Source organism: Pyrus communis, chromosome 2 (genome assembly GCF_963583255.1).
Source record: "Pyrus communis chromosome 2, drPyrComm1.1, whole genome shotgun sequence".
Lineage (NCBI taxonomy): Eukaryota > Viridiplantae > Streptophyta > Magnoliopsida > Rosales > Rosaceae > Pyrus > Pyrus communis.
The window spans coordinates 20,767,537-20,780,219 of NC_084804.1; the positions used below are offsets into that span (position 1 = coordinate 20,767,537).

At 36.2% G+C, this 12,683-nt stretch overlaps 1 long non-coding RNA gene and 1 pseudogene across 2 annotated transcripts; one reads left to right on the plus strand and one right to left on the minus strand.

The window, feature by feature from the left end:
• Positions 1 to 1,568: 1,568 nt before the first annotated feature.
• On the minus strand, positions 1,569 to 11,207 carry LOC137724936 (cyclase-like protein 2; annotated as a pseudogene).
• LOC137723979 (uncharacterized) lies at positions 4,899 to 7,416 on the plus strand. 2 transcript variants are annotated; one of them, XR_011067108.1, is made up of 5 exons: positions 5,115 to 5,194; positions 5,379 to 5,406; positions 6,314 to 6,404; positions 6,544 to 6,648; positions 6,911 to 7,416. It is a non-coding gene; the product is annotated as an uncharacterized lncRNA (long non-coding RNA). The 2 variants fall into 2 exon arrangements; XR_011067114.1 differs by lacking the exons at positions 5,115 to 5,194; positions 5,379 to 5,406 and adding an exon at positions 4,899 to 5,001.
• Positions 11,208 to 12,683: the final 1,476 nt, after the last annotated feature.

Here is a 12,683-nt window from a genome sequence, read left to right on the forward strand (position 1 = left end):
AAACAAAAAGAATACATATAGACCGTAATACTAAATAAGTAAAATGGCATCACTCGGATATGAAGGAAAGAGGCAACACTTTAAAGCATATGCAATCCATATAAGGAATGCAGAAATTTAGGGAGAGAGAGACACTTGGATGTTCATCTGTAAAGCTATCCATTAACCTTTATAACCATGCATTTGTGGTTTATGAGCATCTGCATTGCCATGTTCGGTATTCACTTCTATTTTAAGCAATTAGATGACCGACCCATACACAATAATTCAGCGTTGAGTAATAATATGATGGTTTTTAAGTTAAGGAGATTTCAAAGTTATATATTAGGAAAAGAAATGAAACTAATGGATATTAATTACTTTGTGAAATGTTAATTACTTTGACAAATGTGTTCAAACTTCAAATACATGCATGCATACACGCTTTTAGTTTTACAGGTACTTCTTAGAAAACTGTAATAGTGAACTGATAGAAGGCTAGAAGAATTGCAGGCAGTGGTTGAATAATTTTATGTATTCATCAACAACAAAGAAACCAAAATATATACAAATACATCAATCCAATCATGCCTTCTTCTACGGCATAGAAAACGTGATCCCCCTAAAAAGTGGAATTTGACCTAACTAATATAAGAAAGTATATATTTTACAGTAATGATAATATATTACAAGGATTTTACACTCCCTGCCTGTTTTTGTCTCTTTATTCACCATTAAATATTTATTTAATTTTGTGGCTAGAAACAAGATAGAGAGTGCAAGAGGGTAAAAAGAGAGATTGAAAATCATTTCTGTTATACATGACAGAGCCATGCATATATTATGTATTGCCTGAAGGTTCTTTAATTTGCATACAAATAATACGTAAACATGTGTATGTATGTACGTGTGCGCGTGTATCAAATATCATCGATCTGCTTATTCTTATGGAACTTTTTTAATGCGCTAACAATTTGATCCTTACAGATCCATCATCCTTTTAAAAAGAACTAGTTTTCAGCAGTACAAAATAGTTAACATCCGCTCCTTATTCCTCTTGATGCCTTATACTAGGGGCAAGGCATCTCTATATACTAACAACAAGACTAAGGGGAATTGATATTGCATAACATGTTCCATTTCTTTATTCCCTTTAACACCTCTGGACTCTCTTCTCTCTGCTCCTGCAAGCAAGTTTCTATAAGTAGATATATACATCATGATTTAATATTTTAAAAGGAAAAATGTAGCCCTAGTGCATTAGCGGAAACATATTTTGTGATTAATCTGGGAGCTTGGTTGATAACCACTTCGTTTTTAGTTCTTACTTTTTATTGTGTCTTGATATAGATATGAGGAATGTACATGGAGAAATTTAATGGAGGAGAACGTAGGAAAAAGAATCGAGAAACGAAGACTTCCATTTTGGTTTTCATTTTGTGTGATCTTCCATGTTTATGTGTTCGACTTCCTTCCCACCACCGTTCTTGCACCTTTGTTCATCCCTTTTTTCTCCATTGTATTTCTCGTCTATTTCTAATAAAAACTCTTGAAACTAAAAACGAAATATATGGTTATTATTTGAACCCTTAGATGTTGAGGATGCGTATTGTTGGTGCTCCGTCAGCACCAAGCAACCTTAGATGTAAGCAGTGCACAGAGTAGTTTCCCGGTTGGATGCCATCGAGCTTTAGGCCTTGGACAGGAATGATTTCCTGAATCATATATTCCAGCATTTTAATTTGAGTAAATTGTAGCAATGATCCCTCAACTTTAATCAAATTGGAGCAATGATCCCTCAACTCATCAAAATGTGTAGCTATGGTCATTTTTGTCAACTTCGTTAGAATTTTGTCAAAATAAGTTATGTTGAAACACTACAAGAAAAATGAGCTTTGGGTACAAAATAAAGGGCACAATTGAGAATTTTGTGTTAGTTTGACCACCAAAAAGCTTAAACAATTCCCATTCCATAGAGGGCACCATCTATTGTGCCCAATGTTAAAAAAAGTAGACACAAAACACTAATGGGCACGGAAATCGTGTCGAGTGGGATCACATGACAACTTTTTTACTGAAAATGGGCACAAAAAATATTTTGTGTCTATAAAAATTATTTGTCAGAGGCACTATATGTTCTCTCTCGTTTGTCTTTACCTCCACTAGCACACCAATAATTAAAATTTATAAAATTGTGGTAAATAATTGTATGAAGCTGTTTATTACCGTGCAATATTTTAGCCTCAAAATAAGTTAGCAATAATGTTGTTCAAATTTGTTTTACCCGAAAGCTAAACCTCATATCTCTCACTTACAAGTAAAGAAGAATACCACTACACCGTAGTATTAAGTGGCATGTTTTAGATTTACAAAGGATCATTTCCAGGTGCAATGAATGTTTGTTAGATTCGTATCTTTTTGAACTGCTTTTTAGATTGTTATCTTCTTGCAGGTTTGTTTTTTATACTTGGTGATATGGTTTTTGGTTTTAAAGTCCTACCTGCAGTGACACATAACCAACAATTGTGCCCTTAGGGTTGGTCTCTGTGCAAAAGTTAGTTGGTCTTCAAATAGACAAATGAGTTAATAATTGTAGATTCCTTTTTATAACACTAATGATAGAAATTGTGTCCACTAAATATTAATAAATAATAAATCACTCTACTTCTCATTGGGTCTTCAAATAGAGAATATATTTTAATAATTATAAATTCCTCTTTTCTGACACAAATGTTAGAAATTGTGTCTAGTAAATATTAATAAATAATAAATACTCTACAGCAAAAGAATATGTTGGCACAATTATGGATTTGTGCCTTTATTCTACTATAAAATGTCCACACACTCCCTTACTAATTTGTATATGGAAATTAAGAAGGTTGCTTCATACACTTGTGTTTCTTTTGAATTTGATCAAGTTCTACATCATTGAGAATGGCGGACAGGCGACGTCGTGGAGTTAGAATTGGAACTGAATCTCCAGCATCACATTCGTATATTGCTTCCAACATTACAACAGCAAATTCCACAACAAATCCTCCAGTTCAACGTCCATGACAACCTGTTAATGCCGGGCGCATACCTCGTTCTTTTGATAATCAGTACATTCTTACTACTTTTGCTGATGGTCGCCTTGGCTACACATTACCCTTCAATAACGGATGCGTACGCGCACCTCAAGGACGTGTATTGCCAGCATGGGCAAACCCAGGTAGGACAGAACAATATTCTGTCAATTTGGTTTCTGCTGAAACAACAACTGAACAGTCTACCAGTTCTGTCGTTATTATTGAAGAACCACGCACTTATCAAGCACAAATTCGTCCTAGAGGTCTGTCTCTCCCACAGTTGAGCTCACGAAATATGCAGAATGTTACCGTTGAGATTTTAAGCAGCCATGATGAGGACAATTAATATATTTTGTATTATGTTATATTTCACTGGTGTACTGTGAAAATATAACTATCTTATGCTATGCTGGACTCCTCTTGGGTCCTTTTATCAACTTATGTAGTATTACAATATAATAATATTTTCTTTCTAATTGGCCCATGATATAGATACTCCCAACATTATATATTTTTTGGTTTATAATTATGTTTCCCGGTTCATACAAAAAAGATAAAACAAAAGAAAAGAAAAAACAAAAGAAAAACGAAAAGAAAAAAAAGAAAAAAAGAAAAAAAGAACAACGCAAGCCTTTTATCATGCTAAACACAATTAACCTTCGATAGAGCTTCAAAATTAAAACAAAATTGGACTATAACTAATAATGGCCTTGTGAAATCCCATCCTCGGAATTTCACTACTAATTACATATCTTGTTATTTAAATTCGTATTTCACGTTTACATTATTTTCATTAGTTAATTTTAATTCCATTGATTTTTGGAATTAAATCAAATAACTATCGGATTTTAATTTTCGTAATCAATCTTTAAAATTCGTTGACCTTTCAAGTTCACAATTGATGTTTTCAAATAGATCTCGAGACAACGAACGCACAGATGAAAACCGTTTGTGAATCCGGATTATAACGGCATAGTTACAAACATTTGAAGTCATTTCACTAAACTATAAATTTAAATGAATATAAACTCCCACCTTGTGGGAAAAAGGCCATTCAGGCCAAAGGGAAGGAACCAATAAGTTAAATGGTGAAGGACCAATCAGAATTTGGGGGGGTGGGGGGGGGTGTTGGAGGTTGAGCAACCAATCAGAAATTAGGAAGAAAAAAAAAAAACTATGCGAATCAATGCTCGAGTTATGTTTTGCCATATCCCGAAGACGGGGTATGATAGACGTACGGATACTTGATAACGTCACGCGTCAATCCGAGACGTATGTCGAGATCAGAAGTGAGAAGCTTATAAAATTGGATTTATAATAAGTTTCTCTTTTCTCCAAATTGGACTTCTCCCTCTCTTTTATGGTGCAAGTTTGGGTTTCCCACTACTAAATTCAAAAACTTAGGTTTCCACCACCGCATTACACAATTGTGCCCACTAACTCTTATAATAATAATTAAAATTCTACCCCAATTCTATCTCGGGTCCCTTCGATCTCTTTCCCTTTAGTTTCCCCTTTCGGCCTGCTTCCCCTCAAATTCTTTCTCTCACCTTTGTCTCTTTCTCTCACCTTTGTCTCTTTCTCTCTCCAACCCCTCTTTCTCTCTCTACCTTCTCCAGACAAATCGTGGAGGCTCTTGAGCCCCATAATCGCCAGAATCCCCTAGCAGAAACCCCATGCACGTGATGGAGGAAGGTTTGGGAAGATCGGGGTCTGGTAGGGAGAGATCAAGGGAGGGGGTGGGTCGGGTTTGGGATGATCGGTGGATGTAGAGCCTAAATCGGAAATCGCGTTGGGATCGGAGTCCGATAAGGAGGGATCATGGAAGGGAGGTGCGTCAAGTTAGGAGGTGTTGGTGAGGGAAGGGCAGGTGCGAGTCAAAGAGGGAGTGAGGAGTCGTGGTCGTCATCAATATTTCATCGCCGTTGTGGAAACCTTCGAATTCGGAAAAATGGTTTGTCTTCTTCCCATTTTCTGGAAAAATGGTTTATGGGTTTTCATTGTTATTGCATGTTCCATTCAAATTATGATTTGGGTGTCTCGGATTTTAAATTTTAAATCTTGGCATGGCTTCTGACTCCATATTGTTGGTTGCTCGTGGGTTATGTCCCAGACTCCAAATTTTACGAAGTTGAAGCGATTCTGAGGTGCAGAAACGATTCACTCATCTGTTTGGTTCTTAATTTTGTTTACGTTGATTGTTTATAGCTCTGCTGCATGTCTGCTGTGCTTTTTTCTTCTATTACTTTTGTGTGTGGAATACATGAGGTTATGGGTTTTACTTTCATCTAATTATTTCTTAATCTTTGCTATGATTATGGGACGAGCTAGGCCCTGGCGAGTTTTGCATGTTTCTTTGGTAAGAACTGTTGAACCTTAAACACAGCATACTGCATATTAATTAGCATTGCATTTTGCATTGGCATAATAAAATTAGGAAAGCAACAAATTGATGTTTCAAATTTTGTTGATTGGATAGTAGGAAGAATAGCTCTCTGTTTCTAAGCATGTGTAGTTATCTAAGCACCATCCCATCTTCTTCTGCAGTTGCCCTTAATCCTTTTTAAACACTCAAATCCATTTGCATATATCGAACACATAGTCACGATTGATTTGGATTGGAGTTCAAACACGATAAACATTGAAGGTTAATGAAATTCTATTCTAGAGTGCCATTGATGTCACTGGACCTAAATTTTGATTGCGGTGTGGCCTGTTGCGACATGTCAAAAGATCAATTAGTAGTTGTTAGTCGTACCACTATACAATTCATTTCTGGAATTTAATGAAAATTGTTTGTGATTATTGCTTGGAATTATAGATAAGATTTTGAAAAGTTAAATCCTTTTATTGCTTCTTCTTGTTCGTCATTGCGGTTGCTCATAAAGGATATAAGGTGATGGGTACAATGTTAGTTATAAAGGGTTAGTTTGTTGACAGACTGCTTGAACTATTGAATAATGTTGCAACTCTCCCCCATATTCCTGATGTTCTTTCCTCTTGTTTTTTCGTTATGCCATACTTTGTTTTTGGGTTCATCTGTAAGTTCTTGCTGAATCTTTGAACCAGTTTTGGCAGTTGGTTGTTGATCCTGCCACCAAAGAACTATTGCATTATACTGAGAATCCAGTGACTTTTGTATGTACACGATGCAATTACTGTCCCAAAATTGTTCATTTAGTTGGTGCTTCATGATCTCAATTCTTTGTTTTATGTACTTTGTTACATGCCACATTATGTAAGGGTTATCTATTTTCTAAATGCAGATGAGTGATTTGATCAATTGTGGTCTATATGTATTTGTTCCCACATATTTTACTGCCATTCAAGAAGTCTCCAGTCATCGAGAAGGCAGAGGTTGGTCTTTTTCTTCACTGGCATTATAGTTGTGGATTGGTTTGCACTTGGGATCAAATTCTGGCTCTAAAAATATTATATCACTTGATTTGTAATTATTGAGAACATATTTGATCTCATAGCCAAATGAATTTTGTAGATTATGGATGCAATTATTTCTCATGGTTGCTTCTTGCGAGAATGTAGCGTTCAACACTCCATTGTGGGTGTGCGCTCACGTCTAGAGTCTGGAGTCGAACTTAAGGTGAGCTACCCTTTCTACGCATTGGTAACAACAGGCTACCAGATTCCAATATGTTAATCATATAATATTTCAAGCAGCACTTAGAATGCGCTTGAAAACATAAGCATGCTGGTGTTACGAGCTCTGATCACATTTGGTTATTTTAAATCGATTTTCAGGATACTATGAATTCTCAATGTTGATTGGATGTTTGGGTAGTTAAACATCACTGAAAATATGTGATCCTTTCCCTTTTTCATTTTTCCTTTGGTTTGGATTTCAGGAAGGTGATTGCATAATCCACTGAGCTGGGAAAAAGGGTAAAATCAGTTACGGGTGGCAATTATGTAGGAATGCATGGATACATTGATAGGAAAATCTCATTATTTTGTTGGTCTTTTATCTTTAACACTTGTAAACATGTTCTTTATGAGGAATATTTCTATAGTTTCATTATAGACATTCCATTTCTACTATTGGATTGCTTGCCATCTTTGATTTTATGAAAATTTTAAATTTTTGGTTTTATTTCAAAATTTTGCATTTCTATTTTTTTTTTAAATGGAACCTACTGGGCACAATAACAAAAATAGTGCAAACATGGATGGAGAAGGTCATCTGACAAGTTTGTCAGAACATAGACACAAAAAGGCCTTTATTTGTGCCTGTGTCTTTGAGCACCAAACAGTGTATTGTGCCCTTTTAGTAATGGTGACGCCCATAGAGGGCACAGATACAAACTTAGTTGCTGCACGGTTGCCATTGGTCTATGGACGCATATGTTGGTGCCCTTTGACCTCAAAGGGCACAAATAATTTATAGTGTGCAGTGCCCATATTTTTTGTAGTGAAAGGACCAGTGCTACAATTGGGGTTTTTCAACTCATTAAAACGTATAACTATGGTCATTTTCGTCAACTTCGTCAAATTTGTCAAAATAAGTTATGTTGGAAGAACCATTGCTACAATTGAGTTAAAGTTGAGGGACCATTTCTCTAGTTGTATTAAAGTTGAGGGACCATAGTTGTACTTTTTGATGAGTTGAGGGACCAATGGCTATAGATTTTTAATTATTGCTTCAAATGAGCTAAAATTAAAAGATCATTGCTACAATTTACTCTTTTAATTTTAATTTTGAAGGTTGGTACTAAGTACTATCCAACGCATTCAGATTTTTATATTAAGATATATTAAATCAAAATTATCACATACCTTGCCTTTGAGAAAAACAACGTGCTGAGCTGGAATAGCTTCGTCATAAGTAGCAATAGAAAAGTAGTCAGTTCCTACATTTCATACAGGTAGCAATTCTATGCAAGCACAATAACCATTTGTTTTCGGAAAGGATATAGAGTCCTTATTTGTTTTATACAGAAGGGGATTAAATGTACGCTCAACTAAACAAAAGAAAATGGGACTGATTTCGGAATTCAATCAATTAGTGTCTTACCGACAAGTTTGATGTCTGTGTTCTCTACTACTCATTTTGCTCCATCCTCTGTGAATCCCACAAAGCTCGAGTCAAATTCCTTTTTGTGCATAAGCCCCTTAATTAATCATTAATGGAGTAAAAAATGTAAGCTCTATGGCCTGCATTCTTTGCATTGTTAACTTTGATCAGATTCAGCCTTACTGGTTAAATCTCAAGTACCAGATTTAAAATCCGGCACGCTTACTCCTTAAATCTAAAACGTCTCTTTGAACATAAGCGCAATGCAGCACGAAAGAAACTACCTGTCACTGTTTAATGTTTTGAACAGGACACGACGTGTACCCTTGGGAATATTTAGGGACTTCATAACCTCAGCTGCAAAAGGTGGACAGAAGAATTGAGGATAAATCACATCTTAAAAATCAAGAACATCGGTCCCAATAAATAAAAATGTCAAATGAAATAAAAATTTCTAGTAGTTTCACTTTCACATAGCTGATCCGACACTCTACTTACGCATATAGTACATTGAGACACAATATGGTATAGCCAAGTATTGAAATGCAATCAAATTGGTACCGAGTATTTAAAAAAATTGGTACTAAAAACCAGGATTATATAAAATTGCCAGAAGTACAATTCGAGGCAAGTGTAGAAGTTAGGGCACAAAGATCGTACAGAAATATTACTTCAAATGATCCTAAAGAAGTTGTTCGGGCAGGAATTCTGCTGGGGAGGATCCCTGGCTCGAGCACACAGCTCCCCAAAGAGTTGGCACTTTGGTTGATTGTCGGGCTCCTGCTTGTTGAGAGGCTGCAAGAGGAGGATATAGTTAGTTCTGAAAGGTGTCTTTGTGGGGCCTTAGATGTAGGCATTGAGGCTCGCAATCAAAACTAACTAAGTGCTTAGGCATGCTACTGCCATCTCAGTATGGTAGATGTAAAACAAGTGTGTTTAAATCGATTACTTGCACCCCAAGTTATTCTAACTTCTTGTTATCAAAGGATTGTAGTAGATATGTTAAGTTTACATTAAGTTCTTTTCTGTGCCTTGAGATTAAAGACTTTTAGTTCATTATCTTGTATGCTTTAAAGGGCAGAAATCCAGATCTGATTAAGTCATTAGTTCGATCCTCATTTTGGCTTTTATGATAGTAAAACTACTAAGTAAACTAGATCTGAGTATCAATGGAACTTTTAATTATCAAATGACTGGAAATAACTTGAATATATACTCGGGAGTACATCATAATGCTAGATCTACTAATTGAAAGACGAAACAAAGAGAGTCAGGTAAGATTTTATTGTCGGGCAAGGTCGAACATCTTGTAGTCTCTTCTCTTTATGATTATAGAGGTTTGTGTTTAAAAGAGATGGATGGTAAACTAGTTTGCATGAGAGAATTGATACTATGCCACTAAGGGTGATAACATAGCTTTAAACTAGACAAAAGATGGCTTTTGTAGGGAATGATCCTGAAAATGATTGAGATCTGGGCTGATTACAGCTTTTAGATGCAAATCTGGCTTAAGAGCAGAGTTTGTATGTTTGTTTGTTTGATTGGTTGAGTGTCCTTGTCTCTGGGGCCTCTTCCCCTTTCTATAGACACTCTATCTTGGCTGTTGCAAGCTTTGCCCTAAAGTACTTCAATGAGTCATCATCTTTTTTACATGTTCTGCCATTAGAAAGTGCTTTTGGGCTGTGAGTAGGTTGATTTCCATCGGTTGTCACTTCTCTTGTAAGCACATAACCTTTTCATTAAATGAGGAGTCGCCATATCGTCTTAAGATAGGTGGCTAGGCTTGATGCTAGGCCTCGGGCAAGTCTCTTCACTTTTAGTTATTTTGGGCTTTCATTCCTTTAAGTCCAAAGTTCAAATATTAACCCAAACAGAAATATTACTTCAAAGGATCCTATAGAAATTTACAAAATATTACCTTAAAAGATCCTACAGAAAGTTACAAAATAGTGCTGAAATCCAAGTTAGAAATGCATACCAGTAATGTTGGTATCCCTGGGAACATCGACCACAATTGCATGACCTATTGAAAAGAATGAACTAACATAAAATCATCAAGGAGTAGAAAACCCTACTATATTTTTGTACAAAAATACATTATTGCCCTTATCAGGTTCTACGATTAGCATGCATGCATGCATAATCACCGTTGAGGATATCCAAGTCAAGTTGATCACAATCAAATCCTACATAAAAGTAGTCATAAAAAACATGGCAAGGGGCATCAAAGTCTCGATGTGCACAGGCAGCTTGAACTCTGAGTTGTTGGTAAGAGAACTGTTCTTCATGCTGAGTTGGCGCCACAGGAAGTGCCTGATCCCATCCTTGGAGCCCTAGGCAGGAAGGTCCAGGATTGTTGAATTATAAGTTGTGAGCTGATAGAATTAGAATAAGTTTTGTGATTTAAATGGTGTATTCACTTGTGCAAAGAATGCCAAGTGTAAAGTCCTGATTTGTAAAGGCCATGATGCTATGTGGATTTTCTGTTTTCTTACTACTAGTTAGATGAGTGGCTGTGATCTAAGCTAAGAGAGAGAGAAGGGATCCAACAGTCTCTAAAGGTAATATTCATCCTCTCACTACTTGTGTGACAGTGAGTAAGCATATTAAAATCCAATGAGAATTACAGTAACTCCTTTGTGACTTGCACAGAGAGAGAGAAAAGTAACTATTTCTATTTTTTTTTCTCTATGCATTTTATCATCCTTCTTTGAATTCATTCAAGTAAAATAATCAGATCTCAATTCAATCTAACATGGTATTAGAGCCATGTTGCGATTAGAACTGGGCATGCACTGTGAATTCAAACATCACCGACGTTGGTTTTCTGGGTCAGGTGAAGTTTACCAGAGTTTGTTTGTGATCTAAGAACTACGTGTTTCTGGGTACACACAAGCTCGCGATGGCTAGATCTGGGAGTGCTGAAGTTAGGACTCCGATCTTTTCCAGTGAGAATTACGAGTTCTGGAGAATCAACTTGGTCATCGTTTTCAAGTCACATGGATTATGATTCCGATTCTTGATTCAAAGAAGAAAAAGAAGACGAAAACAGATGAAAACACAGATGCTGATGGTGAAGACGATAAGAAAATGGCTACAATCTTCATAAAAGATGCAAAAGCCTTAGGCATCATTTAAAGCATAGTTTCCGATCAGATCTTCCCTCGAATCGCAAATGTAGACTCAGCAAAAAAGGCATGGGATCAGTTATATGGAGAATACCAAGGTGAGGATCAAGTAAGGTTTGTGAACCTTCAAAATCTTAGACGATAATTTGAATACACTAGAATGCGTGATGATGAATCCTTGTCTGCGTACCTTACTCGTTTAAATGATCTGATTAATCAAATGAAAACGTTTGGAGAATCTCTTTTAAATGAGATTTTAGTTCATAAGGTGTTAATTAGTCTTACTAAGATGTATGATCCTATATGCTTAGTGATAGAAAATACCAAGAGTCTGGAATCTGTTGAATTGCAAGATGTACTAGCTATATTGAAGAGTCAAGAGCAGAGGTTTGATTTGCATTCCTCTGATGCAACTGAAAGAGCATTTTCTTCTCTTATTATTAATCCAAAAGGACAGAGTCGAGGTTATGCTTAGTCTAGTACATTTAAGCCACAGAGAAATTGGAATCAAAAGGGTAAGAAGTGGGACTCAAAACCCAAGTTTCAGCAAAAGCCATTTACTAATGCTACACATAATGGCACTTCTTCTCAAATCATGAATCAAGAGGGTGCAAAACCTCAGTGCAAAGTGTGTTCCAAATTCCATTATGGTGAATGTAGGCACAAAGGGAAACCTAAGTAATGTATTGTTGGAAAAGTTGTTTAGAAAACAAACTGTGCAAATCAAATGGAGGTGACTGGAAACATATTTTATGCAAATTGTGTTGTTGTTGAAACAAAAGTTAATGGGGAATGGTATATAGACAGTGGCTCCAGTAATCATATGACAGAGAATGCTAATCTCCTTGTTGATGTGAAGACCAATGTTGCAGGGAAAGTTTAAATGCCAACAGGTGTGTTAGTGAATGTGGTAGAAATGAGATCACTAGCAATTGAAACTAACAGAGGGAGAAAATACATCAAAGAAGTTATGTACTTACCTGGTTTAAAGGAGAATTTGCTCAGTGTTGGACAAATGGATGAGCATAGGTATTATCTTGTGTTTGGTGGAAGAATGTGCAATGTTTTTTATGGTCCTTCTCTTGATTGTCAAATTTTCAGTGTGAATGAAAGGAAACCGATGCTATCCCCTATCTTTAATGCCTGAGAAATAGCTTATGTTGAAGACTAGTTTTGCTCACTGTACTTAGACTTGGCACAAAAGATTAGGCCACCTAAACTTTGGTGGAATTGAACAGTTGAAGGATAAAGACATGGTTCATGGTCTACCATATCTAGAAGAGTACAATGGAGTCTGTGAAGGCTGTTGATATGGCAAACAACACAGAGAAAGTTTTCCAAGTGGTGAAGCACAAAGGGCTAGTGCTCCACTCGAATTGGTTCATGTTGACTTGTGTGGGCCAATGAGAAATGAATCTATAGGAGGAAACAAGTATTTTATGCTGTTTGTAGATGATGCAACTAGAATGATATGGGTAT